This window comes from Caloenas nicobarica, chromosome 2, assembly GCF_036013445.1.
Source record: "Caloenas nicobarica isolate bCalNic1 chromosome 2, bCalNic1.hap1, whole genome shotgun sequence".
Lineage (NCBI taxonomy): Eukaryota > Metazoa > Chordata > Aves > Columbiformes > Columbidae > Caloenas > Caloenas nicobarica.
The window spans coordinates 62,198,552-62,206,369 of record NC_088246.1 but is presented as its reverse complement, the minus strand read 5'-3'; the positions used below and the strand labels follow the sequence as shown (position 1 = coordinate 62,206,369).

Sequence of the window (7,818 nt, the reverse complement as noted above, 5' to 3'; positions counted from 1 at the left end):
ATATGCTTAGATTTTACTGTGTGGTGGAAAAAGAGGCATCAGATTTCTTGATTAGAGTAAGAATTGATCTAAGTTCAGCAAAATCTAGTTGTGAAAAGGTGGCACCCTAATACCAGTCCTGTGTTTGCTCAAGTGCAGTAATAGTAGCTTGTTAGGCAGCTTCCCTAGTCCTCAGTCTAAATCCTTGGGCCTGCTAGTCTTAACAGAACTTAACACCATTGGTGCATGTTAATGAGGCATCAGATTGTCAGGGCAGTGAGCATTTGTGCCTACAATTTTCTGATCATGTATTTGTTGTAGGAAAAGTGAGAGCAGAGAACCTTCTACTACTTTTCTACCTTAACTTTTCTTCCAGGAGGAAACTTTGCCATTGGCTTGTCTAGCAAGTTTCAGTCACTAAAGAGGTACCCCACAGTGTACAGTACTGGTCCATTCCTTTTTTATTTTTTTTCCTATTAAACTGTCTTTATCTCACTGCTGATTTTTTTTTTTTTTTAAATTCTCTCCCCCATCACACTGTGGTAGTGGAGATAGCGAATGGCTCTGTGGTTTTTAACTGCCTGTCAGGTTAAACCACACCACAATGTTACAATTTTTCCTCCTTTTCTGCTTTTTTCTGCACCATGCAGCATGAAAGACCTCAAAGCCTTTAACAATTACTTAATGAAATATGGTGCATATTCTCTCCTTGAGGTGTTTGTATCAAGGGAGAAAATAGTCCCGTGGTTGCTAGACGAGGAAGCTACACAAGTAACAAAAAACTAGGACTTCATGTAGAGCACATTCTGATTTTACAGAGGTGAAAAATCATATAATTTTCTATTACATTAGTCATGATTTATGTTGCAATAGTTGCAAGGAAAATCCAATCTATATTTTGATTTAGAAACAATCTAGTGAAAATTGTCATTGCGCAGCAATGGCTAGCTGCTCATTCAGGGACAGGGACCTGAGAACCAAGCACGAAAATGTGAACAGGAGGACATGGGTGAAACAAGAAAAAATGAGGGTGAAACAAGCAAGAAAGGCCCAAGGCTGGCAGCCAGGGTTGTCCAAGAATATAGGTCACCAGACAAGTTTGTTGTTACAGGGCACAGCTGAGATCAAGCTGGGTCAGCAGTCTGCTGGTCAGGGCTGGGGTCACAGAGGGCATGGCTGTGGCTGAGCTAGATACCAGCATTCCTACAGTGTCACTGGGGCAGGGACTAAGAGCCACAGGCTCCTTGGCCCATTGATATGCATGGGGAGAGGCCCCAGGTGGGGTTGGTCAGGGCCAGAAGGCCTACTGGTACACTCAGTGCCCTGACAAAAGCCATAAACACTGCATACGATATTTCAGGTTATGTGGCTGCAGGAAGTTAGATTAGATGGTCATAATGGTGACTTCTGAATCTAAAATCTGTGGCAAGAATACACCTTCAAATGCCTGCCAAAACACTCTCAGCTATAACAGAGGAAATACTGAAACAATTCCAGTCTCTCTCTGGCAAGTGGTCATAACACACGGGTCTAGTTCAAACTGTTTAATTTTCCAAACTAATTATAGCATCTAATTAAGATTTTTGACAATAATCCCAAATTTCCTTGCCTACTTTATTTTTAATAAGAAATTTCAGGGGCATATGTATTGGATCAGGCAGAGATTTTTGAACATATTAGCTATAAGAAAATCCACTCTTCAGTCTTCAGTAGTTAACATTGCTCTTCCTGAGCCCAGTCATTTCCCAGTAGCTGAGAGCATGATTATGCCTTCACTGCTCAACTAGGTCACCTTATATCTTCCTCTTCCATGTGGTAAATGACAGAGCATGGTATGTGTTCACACAGTTAAACTTTTTTCTCGCCCACAGAAGGGAAACCTCATCCTTGTTGCCTGTTAGAAGCACAGTCTTCAGACCTCCAGTATCCTTTGAATATTGCTTGAGACTGTGCTAGATGGCATAGATCAAATCATGCCAGAGAGAGCAATAGCAATTAAGCAACATGACTCTTTCTATGAAGTTCTTCAGATCATGCCATGGCCTTTTTCAGTTGATTAGCATAGATAGAAACTTTGGGTCCACAGAAAGCATTCAATTTTCTCTGAGGCCTGGTGTTTCACTTTGCTCTCTGCTTCCACCGTACTGAAGGATGCCCAAGCCTGGCAGGTTTCTTCCTCATCTCTTGAAGCTCCTTTCAGCCACACATATTGAGAGATTCTCAGGTCGCACAATCCCTTCTCTTATTTATTTATTTCACAGAATCACAGAATCACAGAATCACAGAATGTTAGGGATTGGAAGGGACCTCGAAAGATCATCTAGTCCAATCCTGCTGCCAGGGCAGGAACACCTAGGTGAGGTTACACAGGAAGGCATCCAGGCGGGTTTTGAATGTCTCCAGAGAAGGAGAATCCACAACCTCCCTGGGCAGCCTGTTCCAGTGTTCCGTCACCCTCACTGAGAAGTTTCTTCTCACATTTAAGTGGAACCTCTTGTGTTCCAGCTTGAACCCATTAACCCTTGTCTTACTGTTGGTTGTCACCGAGAAGAGCCTGGCTCCATCCTCGTGACACCCACCCTTTATATATTTATAAACATTAATGAGGTCACCCCTCAGTCTCCTCTTCTCCAAGCTATTTACTCATTTATTCATTTAATCATTTATTTATTTATTCTGAAATGTTTAATCTGTTTTCTTCAGTTATTCTCTTCATCTGAACTCACTTACAACTGAAGGGCCTTCATCAAAGACACTTCTATAATTTTTATCACTAATAACAGGAGTTGCTGTAAGCCTTGCACGCTCTCTATCCCATTTGTCGGAGTTCTCCTGTGCTAGCAGGCAGAGTACATGCAGAGTAGCCAGTGGCTGGGTACAGGAGCCTGTATGCTCTACTTGAGCCTGAACAGGTCTAAACTACTTGTCTGATTTTTCAGACCATTCTTGTTGCTACTATGTAGCTGTAGTTATGGGGTTAGATTTTCCCTGATAGTGATGGGAGAGTAAATCTAGAGAGCTGTGAGAGTCTTAATAGAGTTTCTATTAAGAAAAACAGCAAAACAGTATCACTTTTTTAGTTTGTAAGGTTTTGCTGCTTTTTTTTTCACTCCTTTAAAAGTTACTTATCTGTCTGAGTCATGGATCAAAGTAATTACTGGAAATATTCAAGTAAATGTTCCTTGTAATTGGTTATGTATTTTTGTATTCACAGAAAAAAAATAGAGGCTTCAATCTAGCCAACAAGAATGTGATATAAATATTGACATCAAATGAAAATGAAAATTATTAGGGGCCTACAGCACATTTCTTATGAGGAGAGTCTGAAAGAGCTGGGTCTATTCAGCCTGGAGAAGAGAAGGCTGAGAGGAGATCTCATCAATGCTTATAAATATCTCAAGGATGAGTGTCAAGAGGACAGGACCAGACTCTTTTCAGTGGTGCTCAACAATAGGATGAGGGGCAACGGGCACAGACTGAAGCATGGGAGGATCCATCTGAATATGAGGAAAAATTTCTTCACCCTGAGGATGACAGAGCACACGAACAGGCTGCCTACAGAGGTTGTGGAGTCTCCTCCTCTGGAGACATTCAAGACTCACCTGGACACATTCCTGTGTGATCTTCTCTACAGGAAGCTGCTTTAGCAGGTGGGTTGGACTAGATGTTCTCCAGAGGTCTCTTCCAACCCTAAGCATTCTGTGATTACGTGAAAATACCTTTAAAATCAAGGACAGCTCGTTGGCCTTACATATGGCCTTACACTAACATAAACCAGACGATTAGCGCTGAAAAGGGACTTGATGACCTTAAAGGTCTTTTCCAACAAAACAGTTCTGTGATTCTATTATTCTATGATCTGGAAAAGCATTCTTTTACTAAGTATTATTATTTGGGAAACTAAAACATTGGTTTAGTCTTTTGTATGGGGAGCTGCTGGTTTGTTATGACCCCTTAAGAAAAGCACTCAGACATGGTAAAGTGTTGCTTAAAATGCCATTTATTAGAGCTTAAACTATAAAGAAGGAGATGATTGGGAACCCTGAGCCAAGTGGCATAGTCCAAGTCTCTGATTAGGGTGCAGCACACCATGCAGATCTTGTCTATGGAAAGGTTATCCCATTTTGGTCATTCAATATCTTACAGGATTTTCTTAAAAGAAAACATCTGTAGTAATAATTTTAAATAAAAGCGATATCCACATGAGAACTTCTGTCTGCAGTTATAGATAAAGGCAAGGATGTGCAGGTGGCATAGTGTCTGGTGCCAAGTGGGAGCTACCTGCAGGCTCCTGTGTTGCAATGAGATGGATGAGGTGACCCCACATCCATGGGACACAGAGTACAACACAGAACAGGCCTGCACTTGCCCACATGAACTGCAATGTGGATCACCAGCTCCCCCACTTACAACAGTCTCCTGGTCTGAGTCACTACAACTAGCAGCACTATTTTAAGAATCCAAGACAATGGGGTTGATGGTCTCTATGAAAATTAAACTGGTTTGTATACACAAAACTGAGAATATAAGAGTATCATGGTACATGATATATTTGACTAAGTTGCAAATACAACGACATATCTCGAGTGTGCCTTTGGGTTATCCAAGGCTGCTGTAAATAGACAATATTCATCGGATGTGAGTGGAGCTGTAATGATAACTACCAACAGAAGATTCATGCCTGTGATTCAGGTTTCTTTACCCCATACATACACTAATTTAAAAAAAATCATCCAATCATTAAGAGTCCTTTGGAACTGGCACTGAAATACAAACACTCTCAGAATGTATTATAATTTATTTTGGTTTTGCTGGTTCAGATCTGCCCCTTTTTGGTAAGCTCCATGCCAGGATGCGAGAGATGGATGGACGGACGGACGGACGGAAGGAAGGAAGGAGCGGGGAGGAGGTGAGGATACAAGAACTGGATGCCTGCAGGAACTACATCGGTTCATGTGTCAGAGACAAAAATCTGCTCTTGGACAACAGGACTCTTGCTGCAGTCTCTAGTTGCTTTTTGCTTCTGTGATGTTTTCGCTTTCTGGGAAGGATGATATTTTCCCTTTACTCAGGCTTGACACAATGAATTTCTCTGTAGTCTGAGATGGGTGGGGTTTTAGAAGGGTTATAAGCTGTCTCCTCTCACAAGGTCTAGGAAGCTGAAGCAGATATTCAGCCTGTCTCCTGGCAGAGGGAGAAAATTATGAGATGGATGTTCCCTCTCTTCCGTACCTCCTCTGTCATCCTTGTCTTAAGCAGGCTGTGGTGAAGCTATGTGCTGAATAACACAATCCTTAGGGCTCCCCTATGGCAGCACTTACTATAGCCTTCCAAGACAGCTGCAGAAAGCACTTTCACTTGTAATGCAGAAAGTTTAGGTCTTTTGAGAAAAGATATTCCTCTCTGCGAGATTTGTATATGTTAAGCAGCAAAAACTGCTCCAGCATTTGTAGTTGTAAAGGAATGGTGGAGGGCAGATTTCTCCACATACTTCAAAGCTATGTATGGGATAAGAAACTATGTTCACATCCTAGGTAGGCTCAACTGAGGTGGTCAGTAGCAAACTGGCATATTACACATGCAAATCCCTCTTCATCCTGAGGATTTACTGCTCCTATAACCTCCCTGCAGCAGACAAACTGGCCTTTCCCCAGCAGTTCCTAGTGGATCACAGTCATATCTCTCCTCAAACATCATCTTTTATAGTGGCTACTCTGGGGAAATAAAACTTACTTGCTCTCTATTTGAGCTGAACTATTAAGTGTACCAAGAAAATGTACTTTAAAAATGGAAATCTCAAGATTTGATTCTCATCGATGAGACAAATATTGGGTAGGCAAACTTGTTTCACTAATTTTACAATGAGGAATAGACACAAACCAGCATATGGAAAATACAGGTGGTGAATTGAAGAATACTATGAACAGTAGGTTTTCTTGGTCCAAGAAGGTAACATAAATAGTGCAATTTATCCCTCAATAATATGCTATCTTAATTATGAGGCACATATTCTGACCAAAGCATTCAGAAAACATCCTTCTCTCTATGATTTTACATTTTTTTTAGTCACACAAAACCTAGCACTTCCAGGTCTACCTCTAAACCACATCCCTACAAACCTCATCTACATGTCTTTTAAATACCTCCAGGGATGGTGACTCAATCACTTCCCTGGACAGCCCGTTCCAATGCCTGACAACCCTTTCTGTGAAGAGGCTTTCCTAATATCCAATCTAAACCTCTCCTGGTGCAACCTGAGGCCATTTTCTCTTGTCCTATTGCTTGCTACTTGGGAGAAGAGACCAACACCCACCTCACTACAACCTCCTTTCACGTAGTTGTAGACAGCGAAAAGGTCTCCCCTCAGCCTCCTTTACTCCAGGCTAAACAAGTCCAGTTGCTTCAGGTGCTACTCATAAGACTTGTGCTCCAGACCCTTCACCAGCTTTGTTGTCCTCCTCTGAACTCACTCCAGCACCTCAATGTCTTTCTTGTAGCAAGGGCCCCAAAACTGAACATAGTATTCAAGGTGCAGCTGCACCAGTGCCGAGTACAGGGGGACAATCATTTCCGTAGTCCTGCTGGCTACACTATTTCCAATACAAACCAGGATGCTGTTGGCCCTTGGCCACCTGGGCACACTGCTGGCTCAGATTCAGTTGGCTGTCAACAAATACCCCCAGGCCCTTTTCTGCCAGGCAGCTTTCCAGACACTCTTCTGCAAGCCTGTAGTGTTGCATGGGGTTGTTGTGGCCCAAGTGCAGGACTTGGCACTTGGACTTGTTAAACCTCATGCAATTGGCCTTGGCACGTCAATCCAGCTAGTCCAGACCCCTCTGAAGAGCCTTCCTACCCTCAAGCAAATCAACACTCTCACCCAACTTGGTGTCATCTGCAAACCTACTGAGGTGCAGTCGATCCCCTCGTCCAGATCATTAATAAGGGTCTCAAACAGAACTGGCCCCAATACTGAGTCCTGGGGAACACCACTTGTGACCGGCTGCCAACTGGATTTAACTCTATTCACTACAACTCTTCGAGCCAGTCCATCAAGCCAGTTTTTTACCCAGCATAGTGTACAGCCATCCAAGCCATGAACAGTCAGTTTCTCCAGGAGAATGATGTGGGAAATGGTGTCAAAGTCTTTACTGTGCTCTAGATAGACAACATCCACAGCCTTTAGCTCATCCACTAAGTGGTTCACCTTGCCATGGGAGGAGATTGGGTTAGTGAAGCAGGACCTGCCTTTCATGAACCCATTCTGACTGGGCTTGATTTAACAGGATAATGCTAGATGACTGAGACAGAAGTAGCCCACCAAATGGGCAGAGTCTTTACTAACAGGGCCCATGCCATTCCCCAGACTGTGACTGGGAGATTCTGGCTAACCTGGACTAGAACTATGCTAGGGAGTATGCCAGCAATTTAACAGTATTGGACAACTGTGTATCAGTGTTCAAAAATCTGTTGTGGTTTGCTTTAGTTTATAAGTGTAGACATAGCCTTTTAGATTTGACTCATGACTAGCTTAGAGAGTAAATGAAGTACTCTTGAATTAGGTCATATTCTGAACTAGTGGAATTCATGGTTTTTTAGAAGATAAAATCAAATAGATGGAGAGGTTTTTTAGAGTCGCACATTGAGTTGAATGTCTTATTCCTAGTCATTTTAATTGGCCATCTGAATCTCTTAGATGTTTTGAAAAATCCAAACAAATTTGATCAGTTTGGCAATAGAGATAGCTTCCCATTTCTCATTAGAAATGTGATGTATTGTGTTTATACGTAAATGAGAGGTTTTCAAAGAAAAGTCTGCATGATGCTTTAATTAAGGGAAGTA

General features: G+C 42.2%; 1 pseudogene; it reads right to left on the bottom strand.

Annotated features, from left to right (window-relative positions):
• Positions 1-6,077: 6,077 nt before the first annotated feature.
• On the bottom strand, positions 6,078-7,231 carry LOC135984995 (uncharacterized; annotated as a pseudogene).
• Positions 7,232-7,818: the final 587 nt, after the last annotated feature.